At 37.0% G+C, this 23,989-nt stretch overlaps 1 protein-coding gene across 1 annotated transcript in view; it reads right to left on the bottom strand.

The window, feature by feature from the left end:
- The window catches only part of LOC134741952 (somatostatin receptor type 2), a 161,658-nt gene that overhangs the window by 42,582 nt on the left and 95,087 nt on the right, over positions 1-23,989 (bottom strand). Inside the window, exon 4 of the mRNA XM_063674847.1 lies at positions 13,401-13,440. The gene's annotated coding sequence lies outside the window, so the exon portion shown is untranslated. The remainder of the gene's footprint in view (positions 1-13,400; positions 13,441-23,989) is intronic.

Genomic DNA, 23,989 nt, shown 5'->3' with positions numbered 1-23,989 from the left:
CATTATTAAAACGTCCCATTAAAAATGAAATTATAAACAAAAGAACGAAAAGAACGTAATAATACCGGTATTTTTGTATGGAGCAAGTCAGGGGACTTAACCTAACATTCTTCAATTTAACTACGGTAAAAAGAGAAATTACAAAATGTGATAACAAAATATCACAAAGTTCATTACAAAATAGGATCACAAAATTCATTACAAAGTAATTATTAAAAATTCGGCAAAATATTTAATAAAATCTTCAATAAAAACTATAGAGCACTCTTAATGTGGGTTGTTATGAACTATTTTAATCATTATTCCATCTAAATATGTAAGGTGTTTTTTAGGTAATAACTTACACATAATTTTATTTATTAAATGATTTTGGACGGCCACAACGCAAGCCTTATTAAGCTATCTGTGGGACTAGGTCAATTTGTGTAATAATATTTATTTACTTATTTATTTATTATTTATCATAGAGTAACTTATACTAGAGCGGTACTGTCATAGTAAATTTTGTAACCCCAGTAAATTCACTGCCATCTGTCGACACACTTTAAAACTAAAAATGAAGATTTATAAAAATACGATAGAATGTATTTAAATATAGATAAATGATTTTTTTATTTGCATTAATTATTTTTATGATTTTGACCCATGTTCTTTCACTGATATGCGTTAAAATTGTTAAATAACAAACGAAACCGTCAACGCCATCTATACGACTGTAGGCCAAAACTAGTAGCGCCCTCTGAACGAGAATCAAATTTTCATGATTTTCGAGGCACGTTCTTTCCTTAGACTGTATACATCTATTACGGAGTTATATCTATCTTTGTTATTTATTCATCACAGCTCACATTCCTACATCTGACTGGCTCTGACACGCCCACAACTTGAGCTACTGATGAATTAAAATATTCACTTTATTATTTTCTAAACTAAGTAGTACCAACCCTATCCTCAGAGGTTTTACGAGTAGTATCGTTTTTATGCTGATTGTGTTATGGAAAACACACTCGTTGAACGAAACCCGCCAGGGACGGACGAATGCAATAATGTTCGAAATATTTACTGAACATTCTTGAACTTTACTGCAAAGAGATAAGGACTAGAATGAGTCAATAAAAGTGGATAGTAAGTTCACTGATAGATTATACGATTAGATCTTATGCAAAAGTAGATTTGGGTAATCTATACTAATATATTAAGTATAAATGCGAAAGACTCAAATTAAGTCAAAGGCAATTGGTCTAACGCGATTAAATTTCATTATTTTACCTTTTTACGGTTCCGTACCCAAAGGGTAAAAACGGGACTCTATTACTAAGACTCCGCTGTCCGTCCGTCTGTCCATCTGTCTGTCTGTCACCAGGCTGTCTCATGAACCGTGATAGCTAGACAGTTGAAATTTTCACAGATGATGTATTTCTTTTGCCGCTATAACAACAAATACATATATGAAAGAGAAATATATGGATAGGCATATATGGAAGAGAGGCCTATGCTCAGCAGTGGGCGATAAAGGGCTGATATGATGATGATGAACAACAAATACTAAAAAGTACGGAACCCTCGGTGGGCGAGTCCGACTCGCACTTGTCCGTTTTTTTATTATTAATAATTTTTAATCAAAGTCTTTTTCGGCACCACAAAGGCTCTGCAAAAGGCTCTATCGCAAGTTTCTAAACCACATTACGTAGAGAATGCCTTCTGGCATTAAGTCCGCCATTTGTACTCTTCATGTATTGTGCAAAGAAGTTTAAATAAATTACGTCATAGCATTTGACCTTCCATAGATATTTAATCAAGCTAGAAAAACTAGAACGCGTTATATAAATGAAACCAGCTCTTAAGGGATTCGTAGCTTCCCGGTTAAACAAAATTAAACTTTATTTCGCACATAATAAACAGAATAATTTAACCGGGAATTGAGGGTAGTTACGACTTTTTATAACTTGTAGAACTTGTTCTGATATTAAAGTAGTGCAAGCGAGCTCATACCAAAAAGCGAATTTTAGTTGCAAACTGTGTGGTTGTGTTTATCCCGCTTCAGTAAGCTTGAAACTGGGCTTTGTGGATACTTTGAAGGTTTATTTTATTGGGAAATTCTGAAATTATGAGTAGAAAACTTTCTGCAATACGCAACTTTAAGGGCTCTTATAATAATTTAGCATTATGTCATGCATGCACCTTAGTCCAATAATTTCCTGACTAGTCGCACTTGTTAGTAGTACAGATATGGTGTACATGATGTATATTTTAAATGTGTCTATTGTAACTTATACTAGAGCGGTACTGTCATAGTAAATTTTGTAACCACAGTAAATTCACTGCCATCTGTCGACACACTTTAAAACTAAAAATGAAGATTTATAAAAATACGATAGAATGTATTTAAATATAGATAAATGATTTTTATTATTTGCATTAATTATTTTTATGATTTTGACCCATGTTCTTTCACTGATATGCGTTAAAATTGTTAAATAACTAACGAAACCGTCAACGCTATCTATACGACTGTAGGCCAAAACTAGTAGCGCCCTCTGAAGGAGAATCAAATTTTCTTGATTTTCGAGGCACGTTTTTTCCTTAGACTGTATCCATCTATTACGGAGTTATATCTATCTTTGCTATTACCATGTGTTGATGAATAAACTATTATCTATCTATCTATCTATAGCTTTTCAACAGTTTAAAGTTGCATATACGTTTTCAGAAATAGCAATGCGTTTGGAGTTTATAGTTGTAGTACAGTCGCCATCAGATATATCGGAGCGGCCGAGGTGTATAATATCTGAACACGCACTCTAGCGCCTTGACAATAGAGCCCGTGTTCAGATATTTGTGAGGGCCTTGGCCGCTCCGATATATCTGATGGCGACTGTATCTAGGTAGAAGATTGTATCACGACGAGATTAAAACTTTAATAACAATAAACATTTATTTACATACAAGATATATACAGTGGTACTACGTAAACTTTAATTAATATTTTTTTAAACTCGAATCGACCTCAAGGGCTCAAATAATGTAGTATAAGCATCCTTTTTTACGCTTAGAAATGTAAAATTTCAAGCTTTATCCATACTATCCATACTAATATTAAAAATGCGAAAGTCTGTCTGTCTGTCTGTGTGTTCCCTCTTCACGCTTAAACCGCTGAATCGATTTAGATGAAATTTGGCATAGAGATAGGTCGAGTCCCTGAGAAGGACGTAGGATAGTTTTTATCCCGAAAATCATCCCTTAAGAAAGTAAAAAGCGGGATGGAATTGAGATAATTAATGAAGTGCCTGCTAATTTGTGTGCATAATATGCTCAAATTGAATAATTGCTATGAGAATTTTTCCAGGCGCTATACTTACTTTAGCTACTGTTACTAAGTCCACGCAGACGAAGTCGCGGGAAAAAGCTAGTTACAATATAAATGCACCCGCGTTTTCCTCCACTCGGCGATTTTTTAAATGCAAGTTTGCTCCCAACCAGGATAAAAGTGAAAAAAACTCTCATGTTCCAGAAAATATTATTTTAACTGGAGCAAACTCTTTAGCTTCTATGGTTCTAAATATGTGCCATTTTCAACCATAAGGGTACTTATTGTCGCTTGTCAGTAAGGCGCTATTTCCATATAGCTTCAATTAGAAATCAACCTTATCAACAAGCGACAATGTGGTACCTTTTAGTTGAAAACGTCACATATAGGTTTATAATTTATATCGTTGGAAAAGTGTAATCCCTAACACGTTTCTATCTTCAGCTTGTTTATAGTTTTTTTATTGTTGAGAGTTAATATCCCAAAAAACCGGCCAAGTGCGAGTCGGACTCGCGCATAAAGGGTTCCGTACTATTACGCAAAAAAAACGGCCAAGTGCGAGTCGGACTCGCGTTCCAAGGGTTCCGTACATTACACAGTTTAAACAATGTATTTTTTATGTGAAACGTGAGTGAAATGTCTTTAAAAAACCCGTAGGGGTTGGATCAAAAACTAAGTAATTAAGTCCGACTCACGCTTGACTGCACATTTCTAATAGGTTTTCCTGTGATCTATAGGTAAAGATCTATTTTGTGTATTTTTTTCAAAATTTTTGACCCAGTAGTTTCGGATATAAAGGGGGGAATGGTCATTTTTTGCCTATTTTCTTGAATAACTTCTAAACTAATAATGAGCTCTTTAATTTGATATGTAACACGATATAGTTTGAAAAACTTTATTTTTTAATTTTCTCATTTACCCCCCAAAAGTGGCCCCCGTGTTTAAAATTCATTTGTTTACGTTACATGTCCGTCGTTAGGTCACAAACTTACATATGTATACAAAATTTCAACTTAATTGGTCCAGTAGTTTCGGAGAAAATAGGCTGTGACATACGGACAGACAGACAGACGCACGAGTGATCCTATAAGGGTTCCGTTTTATCCTTTTGAGGTACGGAACCTTAAAAACGGCAAAAAATTACGTTTTTTGTGTGGGACCCACTTAAATATTTCACTGTCTTGGGTGGGATTCCACTGGATTTGCTAGGCCACTGCCTGCCATCTGAGCTACCGAGACCTTACCTAATACAGCGAATATTTCCCCCATATAATATGAGCCTTAGCGGCCCTAGTGACATCTACCGTAAAAATGTTACGCTTCTTAAGGCCGTTCCATCGGTTTGCCGCTGTCTCTGTCACATTTCGCAAGAAAGAACGGGACAGATCATACGCGCCAAGTGTCAATTTTGTTCGAATTTTGTCGATTTTTATTTATTTTAAAAACGTTACCTTACAATATCAAAATTCGAAAGCTATGAAATTACTATTTAAGTTAAGATTGTTTTTTCTTTTTTTTTGTTTATAGTATCACATAATAAATAACCGAGTAAAGTAGGATTAAAAGTCCGAGTTAGAGGTTACATTGGGAACTAAATATATCGAGCGAAGTCTCATAATTCGTGTATCGGAAGCTATGTTGTTAAAGATAATATAGTCAAGGACTAAATATATTGTTTCCACGTCTATAAATATCAACGCCTCTTAGAAAAACATGATCATATAAGGAGATTTTTCGCCTTCTGGCTCAGGGAACCGCCTTAAACAGCTCCCGGAAATAAGAGCTAAATTAATTTTGTATTCAACAGAAACGTCTACGAATGATGCTATTTACAGTCGCCATCAGATATATCGGAGCGGCCAAGGCCCTCACAAATATCTGAACACGCCTCTATTGTCAAGGCGCTAGAGTGCGTGTTCAGATATTTTTGAGCACGTCGGCCGCTCCGATATATCTGATGGCGACTGTACAAAGATACAAGTTGCTACGTTACCAATCATTTATTCTCTTACTAGCTTTTGCCCGCGACTTCGTCTGCGTGGACTTAATAACCCCAGCTAGAGTAAGAATAGCGCCTGGAGAAAATCTTATAGCAATTATTCAATTTGAGCATATTATGCACACAAATTAGCAGACACTTCATTAATTATCTCAATTCCACCCCGCTTTTTACTTTCTTAAGGGATGATTTTCGGCATAAAAACTATCCTACGTCCTTCTCAGGGACTCAACCTATCTCTATGCCAAATTTCATCTAAAACGGTTCAGCGGTTTAAGCGTGAAGAGGGAACACACAGACAGACAGACAGACAGACAGACAGACTTTCGCATATTAATATTATAGTATAGTATGGATATATAAAATATATAATTATATATAATGATATGGATTTGACAGTTTTATATAAATAATCTAGGATGAACTACCGTTACCTAGTTTGCGTTTGTTTGTAACAGCGCCATCTTTCATGAAAGGACATCAAACTAAACAGATGCTATTGAACTTAGGCCAGGATTACACTTGTAAGTTTTACTTACGTAAGTAGGGACACAGCTATACTACAGAATAAGATATGAATATCGTTATCTCATTCTAGCAAATAGCTTTGTCCCTACTTACGTAAGTAAAATTTACAAGTGTAATCCTGGCCTTAGAAACAAATTAAAAGTGGAAAAATTCACTGTCTTGGGTGGGACTTGAACCCACGACCACTGGATTCGCTAGCGCAGTGGTCTGCTATCTGCATCATCTGCAATGTCATCGTAAGCCAAAAATAATTTAGCCATAACACCCATTAAAAAATATTGCCAAGTTTACTGCGACAAAATCGACTTTGGCAAAATCGGGCAAAGTTACATAAAGTTTAATGAGATATTTACTCGTGCGGTACTTATTCAATAGCTTTGACATCGGATAAATCGTATTAGGAACTTGAAATTTTTTGGTTGGCAGGCCAATTTATTCGCACACTTGTCTTCATCATCTGACAGTGTCGAAATATGGGCAATATTCAGATACGAATAGTCGAATATGTGGCCAAAGATTACGTAATGCCGTAGCCAAAATGACAAGTGTTTAATTGCTTATCGACAAACGCCAAAGTTGGATTTCTGTGGCACTAAATTCGTACCTTCTCACAGTGATGGTCAATTAAACTAACAAGAAAGAAAGTTAATTTATCATTCAAATTAATGAACATTTATAAACTTTAAACGTCTTTAAAAATACAGAAAATAACTTTAAAATGTAATCAAAAGTCGTAGCCTGCAAGTTTCCTTCGGCATGTTTTAATCAAGATCAATTCAAACCGAGTTTTCCAATCAGATTTCATGTAAAGATTTTAGAGTCCAAGTTATCACATAAGTCCCCACGTACTTGTACAAGTACAAATTCAGTTCGAGATTTAATCTATATAAAGTTCCAAATTCAAAATCACAAAAATTGACTTGAGTCTTACGAGCTTATAAAGTGCTCTAGATTCTAGTTACTACACTGAAACTAGTAAGTTACTAAACTGAAATCGATATCAAGGCTGGCAGACAGTAAATAAATATTGTCCCAAGTGACAAACAGTCTGGACACCCTACGCCATTTGTCCCGTCCAGAGACAGGAACAAATGACGCGTGGTCACTACTGTAACATATCTCGGAAATGTGAATGAAACTTGGAGTGCCGTTTGTCGGTGTCCGAGGACTGTCTCGCGGAACACGAGAATGTGGCCACCTAGGAAAGGGTGGCCAGGCGTTATTTGTCGTTGTCTGGGTCTAAACATTTAGAACAGGTACATATTTTATTGGTAGAAAATTTGTACAGGATGTCCAGCGGCATATTTCCGATTTCTAATTCAAATAATTTTCGAAGTGCGAGGGTGACGCGGGGGGATGTTTTAGTTTTGTGAGTGTGGCGGATTAATTCGTGACAATGGATCACTGGCCAGCCAGAGCGTGCATGTGATATTGAGGCGAACGTACCAAAACTTATTAATAAGGCAAGGCGAGGAATTAATTGCGTAATATGCGGAAAATTATGGAGGAGTGCGTACACAGCGAAGGTCGACATTTTGAAAAAGTTAATTAAAAAAAAATGAATTTCGGAATAATGTTCTTTTTATAAAATAAATAGGTACTTGCGGTTTATGTATTAGTTTTCTTTATTCGAATTTTGAAATCGAAAATCGGTCGCTGTACACCGATCGATATGCTGAGTAACCTAAATGTCAAAGGATTGAGAAGTGGCAAAAAAGTGTGGGGTGTGTGTGAGTGTGTATAGTAAATTACGAAAAAAAAGATTAACAAGACTTTATCTTACTTGCCACATTAGTGTATGTATGTTTTGAGAGAGGATTCATCTTGGAAGCTATGTTAATAAAAAACAATTTCATTTGAACTTGGTATAAAATTATTAAAAACGAGCCTACGCATTACCTACGCATTAAATTATTACTAGGTTAAATTATTCTAAATTATTTTAAAAACGGGGGGAGTTATGCATTATTAGGTAAGTCAAATCAAAGATAGATATAACTCCGTAATAGATGGATACAGTCTAAGGAAAAAACGTGCCTCGAAAATCAAGAAAATTTGATTCTCGTTCAGAGGGCGCTACTAGCTTTGGCCTACTGTCGTATAGATGGCGTTTACGGTTTCGTTTGTTATTTAACAATTTTAACGCATATCAGTGAAAGAACATGGGTCAAAATCATAAAAATAATTAACGCAAATAAAAAAATCATTTATCCATATTTAAACACATTTTATCGTATTTTTATAAATTTTCATTTTTAGTTTTAAAGTGTGTCGACAGATGGCAGTGAAGTTACTGGGGTTACAAAATTTACTATGACAGTACCGCTCTAGTATAAGTTACTCTATGGTCAAATGAACGCTCGACATTATTGTTTCGATCTGTTTTCGAGTATCTGCATCGTCTCTAAATATAAAGTACAATCCACAGTTCAAATAAAGAAAATAATAAATGATAAAAAAACTTATTTAATAACAAAAGCTACTGCGAATGTAATAAGCACAAGGGTTTAAAATATCAACTTAGCAGTAATAGTGCTAAGTGCCTGCCGTTCCAGTCTGCACGTGACGCCACTGCTGAGCAAAAAACGTCTTATTTCTCTTATTGTTTCATATGACATGTGACCTTTTGGTTTTGGTATAAGTAATGGTCTCACCCGAGTTGGACTCTCCCGTTAAAGAGTTAACGACTTCATTCCGGAGTATGATGCTATATAGCTTCATTTTAAATGCGTCTTAAGCAGGTTAAAACTGTTGAAAGACACTAGGTTTGTTTTGATATTGCTTTGGAGAATGTTTTCTGTAAAATGTTAATTTTAGTCTAGTTTTCTACGATTTTTTTATGTTTAAGTACCTACTTAGCGCAGCCAATAGGATACAAAAACCGGCCAGGTGCGAGTCGGACTAGCGCACGAAGTGTTCCGTACCATTATGCGTGATTGCAGACAGGGTTGACGGTGTTTATTTGAACAACTGCTGCCTCATTCATGTGCGCAGGAACTTATAAATATTTAAATCTGTAAATAAATATATAATACGGAATTGATAATAATATAATTAATTTTACTGTTACTAACCTTAGTATAAGATTACCCATAAGCATTACTAACACTGATTGATCCTAGTTGGTCGTTGAATAAAGAATTTAATTTTAATTACACAAAAAACGGCAAAAAAAAACACGTTTGTTGTACGGGAGCCCCACTTATATATTTATATTATTGTTTTTAGTATTTGTTGTTATAGCGGCAACAGAAATACATCATCTGTGAAAATGTCAACTGTCTAGCTATCACGGTTCATGAGATACAGCCTGGTGACAGACGGACAGACAGACAGATAGACTGACAGACAGACAGACACAGTATTGAAAACCTGATTTTTTCAAATCTGGACATTCTTGGGCTCATTCTACTCAGAATCGATAGCATTCTCCATCCTGCCATTAAAAAAAGATGTCCCAAAATGTCCATTCCGTTACTTGTAGTGCGTGACGTAGTGGAATGTACAATTTTTATACAAATTTTGTGACATTTTTATATCATTAGGATTAATTAGATTAATTAAGCGAGTGATTCTGACTTGAAAGAACCCAAAAACATCAGGATCTGTTAGAATCAGGTTTCCAATATTTATTTTAGAAAATTACCGGTTTACTATTTTTCTAATGCTAAAAATGAGGTTTAGTAAGGTTAGGTTCGTTGTTTAACACCAACAGCAACTCGGTTACTGGCTTCAGCTAAACACGTTGTGCTCAAAGCGCCATTATGTAAAGTGCAGCTCGGGCCCGTAATAGCATACGTAATATTAATACACTTTACATAACGAGCTAAGTTAGACGTGATCAGAAATATCGAAGTATTTATTATGTACCGTAAAATGGGGTGAGTTGGAGCAAAACTGACATTCAAACCTCGATAACATTTTATTTTTACATAATATGCAAACTGAATGGTGTAGATGTCGGCGGCAGATCGTAAAACCGGGCATATCGAGATATTCCTAGGCATATCATGATCTGACTAGCGACTACCGGCCATATCGTTCAAACCTCAACGTTTGACGATTTGCCTTTGCGGCGTTTCATGATATGCCTAGGAATATCACCCCTTCACGGCGATTTCGCAATTTGGTTTGCGGCAAAATGGCGGAAAAGCATCAGCTGATCGAGTTTAACTGTTAGTTTATCTACGGCATCATATGTGATTTAGCTGTTTTTCCATTTTGTTTTGTTGTAAATCCGTAAAATATAGTCGCTTAATACAATATAATTCTAATTTATAATTGATATTTATCTTTCCACTTGAAACCCTTGAAGATTGCACGCATATCGTTGTCGCTAGTCAGATCACGAAATGCCGGCGTTTCATGTTATTTTAGGATGCGCCCGGTATGAAGCTAGGAATATCAACGAATGCAATGGGTATGATCGATCTGCCGCCTCTTTTATTAGGCAGATCGTGATATGCCTGGGTTTTTCTTAGTCAGATCGTGAAAGGGCGGCGTTTCATGATATGCCTAGGAATATCTCGATATGCCCGATTTTACGATCTGCCGCCGACATATATAATAAGACTAATAAGTGTTCCGGACGTTTGTATTTTAGTTTTTACTATATTTTGGGTCGTTCCATTTCATAACTTTGACAATAAACAGGAAACCCCACCTCACCCCGTAGTCCCTCGTAATTGGGGAGAGATGGATTTTCATACAAAGGTGATTTTGGAAGATTGTTGGATCGTTTTTTTTTTATTATGAGTATTACTATAGCTCCATTTAAAATTGGAATACATTATTTTTGTAGATGTAGCCTTAAAACCCCTTCTTCCTTTCAACCCTTCTCTCCCCATTCATAACCCAACTCTCCCCGCGGACCCTACTCACCCCATTTTACGGTACTTCGATATTTCTGATCACGTCTAATCCGGGTTGATTAATTATTTGTTGTACATGTTGATTTGTGTTAAAGTGGAAATATTAGCCGAGTTAGTCGTAATTATTGTCATTTTAAATAATTTATAACGGTTTGGTGAAACCTGCAGTTGTAATTAAGGAATTTTTTATTTAATTTTGAGAAAAAAAAATTGCTGTCATAACAGTATTTTTTTTAGATTTAATGCATTTAATGCATTTTGTAATTTTTCCTCAGTCACCCGTTGACCACGAACGCTGTAAAGAGTTCGAAACGTCGGGATGTATTATAAATTCAATATACGCGATATAATCCGTTTTCATAGTTTTATTTCAGTTATAATGTGGTTAATGTTACTTAATTGAACCCCGAATAAATTAAGTCTCTTTCCGAATACATGCTGAAAATTACGATCAATTTCGTAAATAATGATACCATTATAGCTTATTAAGTTACATATAAAATACATTTAGAATGACATCAATGTGACATTTTATTTCGAAGTAAACAAATTTCGAGTAGCAACATCGATGACATTTGAAGCAATTCAATGGGCAGGATTCGTGCAGCAGTATTGCAGCGCGACATTACTGCCGGTAGCTGGTCGGATTTTTGACATTTGCGACAGCAATGAAGTCGGCAACAATGTCGCGCTAACGCTGGTACATACTGAATCCGAACGGTACCTTTATGGTAGTAATTTATTTCTCAAAACATATTAAAATATCTCACTTTCACCAACTTATAATAAGAAATGAACGAATAATATTCCCGTATCACACCCGCAAAAAAGGTTACCACGAAATTGCTAGTTCTTTTCTCTGCAAAAGATTTACAGCAACAATGTGAAAATGGACATTAGGAACTACAAAACTTATGAAATGTATTCCAAATGTCCCTGAGTAAAGAATAATATATCTAGTTTTAAGATAAACGGTGGAAGAACGAGATGCGAGAATCATGGCCGCCGGCCGGCCGCGGATTAACATAAAAATGGTTTATAATAGTTTTGTAGCCATTTTTCCACATTCAACGACAGCACACAGCACACCGTTTTGTCGCCAAAATAGTGTTTAGTTTTGACTTTATAAAATTTATATGTATTTTGTTCGTTTGTAAGATAATACATCTTGGTCCTTTGCTGCGTGAAAAACTTTTTTTTTTTAATTTATTGTTATATAAAGAGAACATACATTAATTTTGTTACAAAAAATTCGCCAAACTGTGTAACAGTTTGTTGGCGATGCGCTCTTATTATTATTTTATCTTACCTAATACGTACTTATTCTAATTCGAATTTTCCACTCATTTACTCTAAGGTTAGCTGGAAGAAATCCCTTATAGGGATAAGCTCGCCTTTGTACCTAAATTTATATGAATTTCATGTTATCAATTTTTGTTTTGTACAATAAAGTGATTTACTACTACTACTACTACTACTTATTGATTACTGTAATTAAAATTACAACATTAAAAGTTAGTTTTATGCATAACAGATGCAATGCGCATGCATCCCTGGAGTGCATACTAGTATGTACCTAAATCTAAAACAAGCTCCCACAGAAGTGGCCAGAAATTCAAAAAGTAACTAGTAAAGTTAACACTTCACCTAGCTTTAACTACACTAAACACAAGTAACAATATTGTGATATATATATACTAACAATGGCTTTCAGAATAATTATTTAACAATATTTCCTTAAGCTTTGCCTTAAGACTACCTATTTTTAATTTATTTTCCTCAAGTAAAACGATTTTGTTTTATTTTATTTTTTGCCACGGATCATTGTCATGGATGAATAACTTTTTAAAATGATCAACAATATGCCATATTAAAAAAGTTACAACTTATTTTTGGGCCACCGTGTACACATTGCCGTAAAGGTCTGTTTTTAGGATTCCATACCCAAAGGGTAAAACGGGAACCTATTACTAAGAGTCCGCTGTCCGTCTGTCCATCTGTCACCATGCAGGCTGTATCTAACCGTGATAGCTAGACAGTTGAAATTTTCACAGATGATGTATTTCTGTTGCCGCTACAAAAACAAATACAAAAAAAATATGGATGGAGTAGTATTTTGTATGGACACGGCCGCTGAAGGCACTGCTATCCTAGGAAACCAGAGCTATAAAGAAAAAAAAATGTGGTAGACTTTTGAAATAATTTAGCACTTTGTGGTTACAATTTGTGGTGGCTCGTAGATTGTAACCACAAAGTGCCAAATTATTTCAAAAGTCTACCACAATTTTTTTTTCGCTCGTAAATTGGTATGTTTCTTGGAACTTAGGCCTGATTTCTTCCTATTCTGAAGTCGGTCGCTGACGTCGGAAGAAATCTGCCGCGGACGGCAGCGTCGCTGTGCGGGAGCCCATAGAACATTGTGTTAATTCGTTCCTCATTTGTACGCTCAACCGACGTCAGCGACCGATGTCAGCGTAGAAGGAAATCAAGGCAGGCTGGAAACAGTGCTCGACCGACGGTCAGCGCTGACCGTCGGTCCTGACCAAACCCAATAGCAAATCACGCGAGTACCGTCAGCGTAGCTGTGTGCGCGCGTTCATAGACGCATTGATATTGCTACGCCGACCGACGGTCAGCACTGATTGTCGGGGTCGAGCACTGTTTTCATCCTTAGGATCAGGATGTACTCACTCACTTTATGATACAGGTGAAACTGGCTTAGTGTTCTTGATTACCTGTAAATAGAAAATATATAAATATTAGGATACGATCAAACAAAATGGCCGAATTCGAAAACTAAGTAACATATAATATGCATGTTTGATATGTTAATTAATCTTAAAGATAAGCAATTTATTAGCACATTGAAACAAGAAAACCTACAGGCCAATTCAAACGCATAATATGTATCGTTGTTCCTTTTATCTTATTATGCAATAAATTGTTTGATTTTACAATAGTAGATTGTTAACCAAGGGATGAAAGGCACTCATTCCTGCCGAGGCATTTTGGTGCTCGAACGCAGTGAGAGCGCCAATAGTTCGAGGCAGAAATGATGCCTTTCACCCGAGTTAAACACTACTTTTCATTTCGAATACGAGGAAAGTATACATTTCTGTAGTATTTCTTGAGGGTACTTTCAATTAACAATTCAGACAAAAGTATCGTTATTTATGGAATGGAGAGTCAAATATCAAAATGAAAATTTTATAACAAATCCATTAAAACTCAAATTCCAATTGCTTGTCGTAAAAAAAATTAAAAAAATCGTACTTCGAACGTAAAATGCTTTAGTGCAGACACGTATCATTTTCCGCACACCTTTTAGAACAACAATGACCCTCTTACAGAGCATGAGAAATGAAAAATAGTTATTTTTATGTAGGCCGTAATTTGCGGCCCTTTAAACATTTTATTACTCATTCTTGCCTGTGATCGACAGGTAGATTTGCCGAGAAAGGAGGCCTGACGATAACAAGGCCCTCTTGTGTGTACTCCCTATGGATCCCTACTCTCAAACTTCATGCCACTGACACATTGTCATCGTAAATCGTAAGCGAGTTCATTGTTTACATGGACCAGCGTAAATTTGTCATCAAACAACAACTTAAGTAGAATATTACAATAATATAAGGGGTGAAAATAAGATCGAAAAAGTTTACAAGTCTAAAAAATTGAACTTAGATTGAGATAAAATGTCCATCATGTAACGTGACTATTAATATTGCACTGGCAACACTGCTAGCTAAATTCAAAAAACGAATGGCTACGTTACAACCGGTCGGTCACGGTTGACAGTTGACACTTGGGAACGAGACGTCTTCGCGTAAGGTTGGTGATATTTTGAATATTTATGTATTTGCTTTAAATAGTTGAATATTTTGTACAATAAACATTTGATTCGTTAATTGTTGTTTAAAACTATCTTTTACCTTTGAAATATCGTACAATCATAAGGCCTAGAACTCGTTTCTGATTCTAATTTCATGTTTCTAAAAAAGTCATGGATTTGATCTGCGAGCTGTCAAGTGACAATTACGATTTAACTGGTCCCTTTGTTTGACATAATGTATGTGATGTAGTTACCGGTTACCATCAGGTAGACCGTATGCTTGTTTGCCGCAATGGTACAAAAGGGGGATCAAGTTACATTAGGGTCAGTACACACGAGATGTTTAGTGAACGAAGCACGTTTGGATGGGCGAAGAGCACTGCAAACTCTTTGTTATGCCATCGTCAATCATTCTCTGAAGCCTCTCGATAAACTTTGAACTTTAACACATGTATATAAGGTAGAGAATGTAATGATAATGTATACGGAAGAAAGAGCACGTAGGTTTGAAAGAAAAAGTAGTTTTATGTGTTCGGAGTTTCGTGAATAAGATTATTCGGAATCGCTTAGCGTGTTTCAGGGGAAAACATGGGGTAGTGGGTAAGTAGGTTACTTTTGCTTAGTTCATTGTACCTGTAAACATTGTTTATAGAAGACATACGCAAGATAAACTGCCTGATGGTAAGCAATTATCGTGGCCCATGGACAGCTGTAACACCAGAGGGGTTGCTAGTATGTTGCCGACCTTTAAGATGCTCTTTTCTTGAAGCCCATACCTTCAAGATCATATCGATTCTGAAATGCCTACCTCAGGCGACAGTTCATTCTACAATTCAGCGCGAGGCGGAATGTTGAAGATTTCACTAGACTTATATTGACCGGGATATAGACCGTGATTACCTTTTGTATTTATGAGTTTATAGAGATTTGTCAAGTATTTGGTCAAAATAATTAATTTCATTAACGGGATTAAAAACTGTAATAGATGTCATATATTAAAGAAAAAGTGACGAAGCCCTCCAGTGGTGAAGGCCGGATTTGATTTGTTCCCAAACTTGTTCATAGATGGCAGCACCAGTCTCTCTCGCTACAACGTAAATCCGTAAGGAGTTCGTTTAGGAGGTGCAAGCGCGCACTGCTTGCCCTTAGAGCTGGTCAAAGACGCCTAGTCTTACTAAGATGGCATATAGTCGAGAAATTCGGACGGACACCGCCGTGGCGGGGTGGCCTAGGGGTTCATGGCGTTAGCCGCGATAGCTAAAGACGCCGGTTCGAATCCGGCCTTCACCACTGGAGGGCTTCGTCACTTTTTCTTTAATATATGACATCTATTACAGTTTTTAATTTATATATAGTAGTGTGACTACTTTAAAAAACACAAATCAAAATATTTAATAAAATAATTTGATTTGTTCCCAAACTTGTTCATTAACGGGTTTAGACCCGTTAAAAATTGTCATTAAATTGTCGCGATTAAATTGTCATTTTGCTGGGACGTCAGTCTTCCGTGGCCACAAGTTGCAACCTGGCTGAAACGTTGAAAAAAAGGTAAAATTGTAACATGGCAAACCTGCATAGTGCAGCCACCGCGCGCACTGGCCGGCTGTAAAAAAAAACTAAGCCATTCGCCCGTCTTTTGTTTTTTCTCATAATTTTTCTCTGGGAATTTTGTTGCAAATAACCCACAACTCTGATTACTTATATTTATTTAATGTGACTCCATGCTTATGTGATTTGTGTTAAAAGTATTAATACGATAGTAATACGAGGGCTGCGTCTAATGCAGGTAAAATTTGTATAGTATTAAGTTTATGTTTAAATTAAACCTAATCCAAGTCTTATTTGTACGTCACTGGTTCTTGTAACTGAATGAGTCTTGGGTTAGGTTTCAACCCGGAAACTAAGAACGCACGATTGTTGCAGCCCTTTCTTTTGGTTTAAAACTGAAGACGCATGATTGAAGCTACTTATTTTCTGGATATTCGCTCCTGAAGTTTTTATCTGCTTGCGCCTGGTGAGCCCGCGTAGCCGCAGTTGCTACTACCGCTGCGGAATTTCATCGTTCGGCTCGACGAAGATTGGAAATCGAAAACGTTAAGGCCAGTGACGATATTTTATTGGTTTTTGACTCGTGTACTGACAGAAATTAATTTATTGTACATATTTTATTATTATATTGTTTTACTATAAGAACCTAGTTTTCATTTTCTACCGCTCTAGTAAGCCGGCTACAAAATAATGAAATCTTATCTCGTTAGACCCGTTAATGACATTAATTATGTGTGAGTGTAGAGTATTATATTTGCTCAAATATAAAGTGCTAATATATAGTACTTACTTGTAACAGTGAGTACGAAACCTAGCGGTACTCCTTTAAACCTATTTGTATTGCCTTAAAATTTCAATTTCAGGCATTTATTACGAAGATCAAACCTATAGACTTGTTCAAATTTGTTCCGGAATCCAGAAAATTCCTGATTGGTGCAAGCATCCGGAGAAACTTCCTGATTGATCCCTCTTTTTCCGGACATCCGGAAATGGCCGGTTTAAAATTAGCATCGTATTTAATATATTCCTGGTAACTTTTAAATAAATAATGGTTTCATCCGGATTAATCAATCGGACCAAACTTCCGCAGCCCTGGTGCGGCATTAAGAATTTATAAATCTGATTTGAGTTTATATTGATATGATATTACCTTTGTGTATTGGTACAGTCAGCAACGAAATTTGCGGGTGAAATAATAAATTGTTCATAAATAGTACCAAAATATTACTTTGCTAATCCGCGAAAAGATGTGCGAGAAGATGAACGTGGTAGTCAATCAGTGCTAACCCGTTATACTTACTTGCGTATATTTTACTTGCAATTAATATTCCCACCCTCCCACTGCAAAAATAAATACGTAATAGTTATTTGTGCAACACGAGAGCAAAGTTATTTTACATCTCGTGTTTTTGAGTCCCTCGCTACGCTCAAGATTCTACCTTAGAATCACTCGCTTCGCTCGTGATTCAATCATAGAATCTTTCGCTTTCTCGGGACTCAAAATAAACACTCGAAAGAAAAACCAACTTTCCTCTCTTGTTGCACACATAATTTTTCACCTCAGTAGTGAGAACATATTAAAGGTTAAAATGTATTTCGAATTACACAGAATAAACAGAAAAAAAAGTATTATAATATGTACGATACGATACGAGACGAGACGAGACCGGACCGGACCGGACCGGACCGGACCGGACCGGACCGGACCGTACCGTACCGTACCGTACCGTAGTATGAAGTTCATGGCCTTCACTAAATTAAAAAGCTACATTGTTTCACTCCCTGGAGTGAGGAAAGTCGCACTTTCCTCACTCCAGGGAGTGACGAAAGTAGGCTTGTTCGAGCTGCTGAGGTGAAAATAAATATAACAAACCAGCACCAAACGAACAATACTCGACACGTGTTTCGCCGTAGATTTTTTTTACCTTATAGTACCGTCGGATTCAGACTGTACCAGCATGACTGCAGCATTGCAGCGCGACATTACTGCATGAAACGTCAAATTTAATAAAATGCGGTGTCAGTTAAGGTGGGTTCCCACGGCTCGTGTTATTACAGGTCAGGCACGCCTGTGGATGCTTGTGCGGCTATCCGTCGGGAGTGGGTGACGACAGGCGACCACAGGCCTCATTGGATGCTACCGTTCCCACAATCTGAGGCGCGGTCAGATCTGTGAAACAACGGGCCGTGGGAACCCACCTTTAGCCGACCGTGGAACCGAAGCTTGACATCCTTCAAACACTTCCTTTATTAAGTTTAGTAACCCCCGAAAGAATAATATTTTCCCTCGTTTGACTACTTATTCGATTAATTATCCATTCAAGATACCATGTGACAGGCGATTTCTGAAAACCTTGTCATCCTCATCAATAACACTCAGACCCCTCGTCATAATTAATTCCTCAATTATTCTTTCCTATTATCTTGTAAGGGTTTCCTAAGACTAATGACTTTGTATAGGAAAGGTAAAATTTGTAGTTAATTCAATAAAAAATGTGTAAAAAGGAACGGATATTTTGAAAGATTAAAAGTAAATATTTTAGCCTAAAAACTTTTACGTTCTGTATTTTCACCGACGATATTTAAAGTGCTTTTTAGGGTTCCGTACTCAAAGGGTAAAACGGGACCCTATTACTAAGACTTATTGTCTGTCTGTTCGTCTGTCTGTCTGTCACCAGGCTGTATTTTATGAACTGTGATAGTTGAAATTTTCACAGATGATGTATTTCTGTTGCCATTATAACAACAAATACTAAAAAGTACGGAACCCTCAGTGCGCGAGTCCGACTCGCACTTGGCCGGTTTTTTTATAGATATTCCATTGTACAGTGTTTCTACTTTCTATTTAGGCGGGAGTGACAACTGGATTATTCAACTTAATTCAAATCTCGTAATCAATCGGCTAAAAGCGATATGCCCTCAGTTTATGCTATTGGATATTAAATCAAGAATAGTAGATTGTGTCACATGGGAGCAAAATGACATATTTACGGCCTGGGCGTACATTGAATCCTAAACGATGCGAAGAATTCTATAATATACTCGTATAAGTACATACGATTTATACGAGTTACAACAAATTGGCGCTGTTATAGTGTTATTAACTTCCAACCTATAGTACTTCCTATAGTGTTGTGTACGGGCATGTGATGCGGAGGGATGAAAGTCATGTGACGAGAAAGGTATTAAGAATGAATGTGGAGGGAGGTACGAGGAGAGGAAAACCGAGGAAAAGGTGGATGGACTGTGTGAGAGATGATATGAAACGAACGCAAGTGAATGATGAGATGACGGGTGACAGAGATATGGAAGAAAAAGACATGCTGCGCCGACCCCAAGTGAATGGAACAAAGGGCAAGCGAATGATGATGAGGATTATAGTGTTAACTTCAAAAATGAAGAAGGAAAAGTAAAAAAGTCTGTACCTATTCGAGAGTTTTACTACTCTCGTGTAAACGCGTGCAACATGTGTACTGGCATCTGTCACTGTCGAAACATAATGTCCAAAAGCCATTTATCATTCCATTTGAAGTCCAGCTAGAAAACTCGCTGACGAAAAATCGCAACTGTTTATTTTTGGATGTGTCAGATTTGCACGAGGTAAGGGAAAAATGTGAAATAACAGAGTATTTTTTTCTGAGAAATATGGCAAGGTGGGTGTTGATGTACCTACTGCAAACAGGTTTTTGTAAAGAACATAAAGTTAGTGGGAAGAAATATATAATTTTAGGGCGAACGAATGCCTAACGTGCTCGGGGTGGGGCACGTATGAGATGGTAGAACGTTATACCTAAATAAATATATCCCCTGCAGTCCACGTGGATCATGACCGCACAAAATGGAGACAAATTACATGTGGTCGCTATCCTCAGCAACGAGGGAATGATGAAGAAGATCTTCCTCAATCAAATGATGAAAAACTTGTTCTACCAACTTATAATCACCAGACCACAGGGCGGACATGCTATACATCAACAATCACTTGCGTTTCTATGTGTGAACGGCACGTCTGTATACGCGTCTTGCGTCATAGTGTGAGTAAGTTGCTTAAAAATAGTACTGAGCGGCCGGCAAACGGCCGTCAATCTGCTGTCGCGGGGCGAGGTAATTCGAATCGGGGCGGGGCGGTGCGTGGCCGTTCTGTATAATAATACTGTTACTTATTCTGTGACCAGACGTTATTAAATCTACCTACAAATAGGTACTTAGGTACTTTAGTTTATACGGATTCAACATAAAACCGCCATAAAACACCTGAAAATGTACATCACATTTTTTGCCTTATTACAAAGCAGTAAAGTTGAAAACTGTAAACATATCTTCGACGTCGATGTACATCAAGACCAAAGACAGTAAACAACCGTCTCCTGGGCTCTAAAGTTTTATTTGAAATCAACTAAGTCTCAGATTGCAATGCAGATGAATACATAACGGCGTTCACTTTGAATGCGCCGGTCGCTCCCCGTGCAAATCAAAAGCGACCTAATTGCATCCCGCGGGGACCGAAGTTGGTCTGATACTGATTGAGATAGTTCTAACTTCACTATTCTCTTTGATAGTGTTTTAGAACTAATCCTTAGTGTCCATTTCGCTTTGATAAAGTACTGGGTACAGACAGCACCGATAGCGGAGACAACGCGCCAACAGTATCTGCCATCCTAAAAAAAAAAACCAAATATGTAGAGATATCTATATATTTCGATTTCTTCTTGCAATATGTTGCCATGGCTACCACGGGTATTCAATTTTCTTTTGTTTTTCATATTTTTTTTATTTTTTTTTTTATTTAGAAACAAACAGTCTTATAAAACATGTAGGTGAATAAGCTGACAGCTAGAATTTATTACAATGTAGACCTATAGTTTCCTGTATGTAAAAATCAAGATCGTTAAATCATGCCCATTGTTTTAATTATTATTTTTTTTGTGAAAGTGAAAGCATTTATTTTTAAAATTAAAAATATTACAATGCACTTAAGAATGTCAAAGATTTTATTTTCTAAATTTTTTTTTATCCAATTCGATAAAATGGTACTGAGTTCAAACCTTCTTAATAAATAGTCAATGGTTATGAATTTTGGCTTGATAAAAATCTAAAAGACGGTGAAAGGTCGCGCATTCTGTACGTCGTCGAAATAATTAATTTCCCGACCCTAACTCATTGAAAGGAAAATTAACACTTGAACGATCACGATCCTGTTTCGGCAAATTTCGGTTGGGCTTTTGAAAGTCTGGCAAATAAACTTTTAACGAGATGTCGTGCTTGTTCACGGTTGTTATTAATCCAACGAGGTAGTTTGGAAACTTTAGCATACGTGTGTGAACTCATGTAGGGATAGAAACGAGTAGGTGGGAATATACCACGAAACATTGAACATTAATTTAGGCTTCGTGTCATGAAATGTATTAGAGTACGACAACGCTAAGTTTCATCACAAGTGCTACATTATGGAAGGGGAGCTCAAGAGCGGATTTTTACACTTTATTGCACAATACATGAAGGTACAATTTAAAAGGCGGACTTAATGCCTTAAGGCATTCTCTACCAGTCAACCAATGGGTTAAACCAGAAAGATTAAGTATGCAGTGACTTTTAAAGTAAATGAATTTGTAACTAAGACTAAATGAATATAAACTATTTTGATAAACTTACACATATACTTAATACAAATAAACATACATACATAGACACTATACATATTTATATACCTAGTGCGAATCATTAAGTTGACGAAGATGAAAGTTTGTCAAGGAAATACTTGCGCAACATGCGCTTGAATGTGAATTTGGTTTGCGCTTGTCTGATAGAGAGTGTGAGATCGTTCCAGTCTGATAGCCTGGATATATTTCTACCCGTGGAGTTTACCTTAACCACTTTTACGGCTCGGCTACGACTTTCAGCGACTGGGGGCGGCGGCGGCGGCAACCATAGGTTGGAGCGACACACAGCCATTTCCCACCTATAGTTGACGCCGCCGCCGCCAGTTGCCCAAAATCGTGGCCGAGCCGTTAGCCGTCTATGTTGGTACGTTAGTTGGTGGGGGGTTGGTAGGCAGTTAAAAAGTCCTTCAACTCTAACAAGCCTAAAAAACTCCCTTGTTCGAGCCAAATCGACTACTATTATTTATTTATTTATTTTTAACTTTATTGCACAAGAACAAGTACAAAAGGCGGACTTAATGCCTTGAGGCATTCAAAGCTATTCAAAGCTTATTGTAAATAAAAATTCATTCATTTCGTTCTTCTTTTCACCGTTCATAAGTATCGACGACTGAGTGAACATCTTGTTGTTCATTCCGGTACCTCGACGCGAGAGCACACGCGCGCGGCGCAGCCGAACATGGCTCGGGAAGCCATGATCGCCATTTGTCAGCCTCATGTTATTGTACATACCAAGCCGCGGCAAAGTTAAGCGATTAGTGCGTGTTACGAGTAGATAAGTATAAGATGGAATAAGTATTTTTTTTACGTGATGAACTGGTAACGAATTACATACAAAGTCAATCAAGTCAGTGCCCTTCATTCCGCCAACGCAAAAATCGTTTCCCAAAGTATTACTTCCAAAACTATTTTACGCAAATTATCATTTGGCAAAATTTCATTTCGCAAGTTTTCATAATCCAACCTAACCTAACCCAACCTAGTACGTCATTTTCATTTCGCAAGTATGGGGTTGGGAAATGAAATGGTTGCGAAGTAAAAAACTTGCTAAAATTTCATTTGGGAAATGAAACTGATGCCATAAGTTTGTTGGGAAGTGAAATTTGGCGAAAAATATTTTGGCTAAACGGCGGTATCCCAGCCGAGCCACGTGTCTCATGGTCAATGGAAAGTAAAATTCTTTTGGGTCGAGTTGAAATTTTCACAGATGATGTATTTTTGTTGCCGCTATAACAACAAATACTAAAATCAGAATAAAATAAATATTTAATCAATCAATCAATCAATATATTTTATTTCAGACTACTGTCCACAGTGTTAGTGTACATTCCCTTAAGCCTATTTAAGTGGGGCTCCCATACAACAAACGTGATTTTTTTGCCGTTTTTTGCGTAACCACAAGTTCGAGTCGGACTCGCACACCGAGCGTTCCGTATTTTTTAGTATTTGTTGCCATAGCGGCAACAGCAATACATCATCTATTAAAATTTCAACTGTCTAATAGCTATCACGGTTGATGAGATACAGCCTGGTGACAGACAGACGGACAGAGGAGTCTTAGCAATAGTGTTCCGTTTTTACCCCTTGGGTACAGAACCCTAAAAACGGCAAAAAATACTTTTGTATTTTTTGGACTTAAAATCAAAACCATTTCATTTAAAAGCTTATACAGCCGTTTTACTGAATAAGACTTTAAGCCTTTTAAAGCCTATGATAAAGAGGCTTTCTCACAACCTTTTAAAGGATATGTCTTAGTAAGCCGATCTAAGCTCCAACATAGGCTTCGTGCCGATTCAATACGTAACAGGATTCTAGACCGATTATTAGGCGACGCCTGCGGCGACCCGGTGGCGGTAGTACGTACACGGTCTAAGTAGCCACGTGAGAATCCTAACACTTAAACACTAGTGTGGACTAACGAGCAGTGAAAAAAAACCGGCCAAGTGCGAGTCGGGCGCACGAAGGGTTCCATACCATTACGAAAAAAAACGGTAAAAAAATCACGTTTGTTGTATGGGAGCCGCACTTAAATGTTTATTTTATTCTGTTTTTGGTATATGTTGTTATAGCGGCAACAGATATACATCATCTGTGAAAATTTCAACTGTCTAGCTATCACGGTTCACGAGATACAGCCTGGTGACAGACGGACAGATGGACAGCGGAGTCTTAGCAATAGGGTCCCGTTTTTACCCTTTGGGTACGGAACCCTAAAAAAGAGAACTAAGTTCTTCGATACAGGTT

This window comes from Cydia strobilella, chromosome 6 (assembly GCF_947568885.1).
Source record: "Cydia strobilella chromosome 6, ilCydStro3.1, whole genome shotgun sequence".
Taxonomy (NCBI): Eukaryota; Metazoa; Arthropoda; class Insecta; order Lepidoptera; family Tortricidae; genus Cydia; species Cydia strobilella.
The sequence above is the reverse complement of the archived record's forward strand: the minus strand, read 5'-3'. Positions and strand labels throughout refer to the sequence as shown.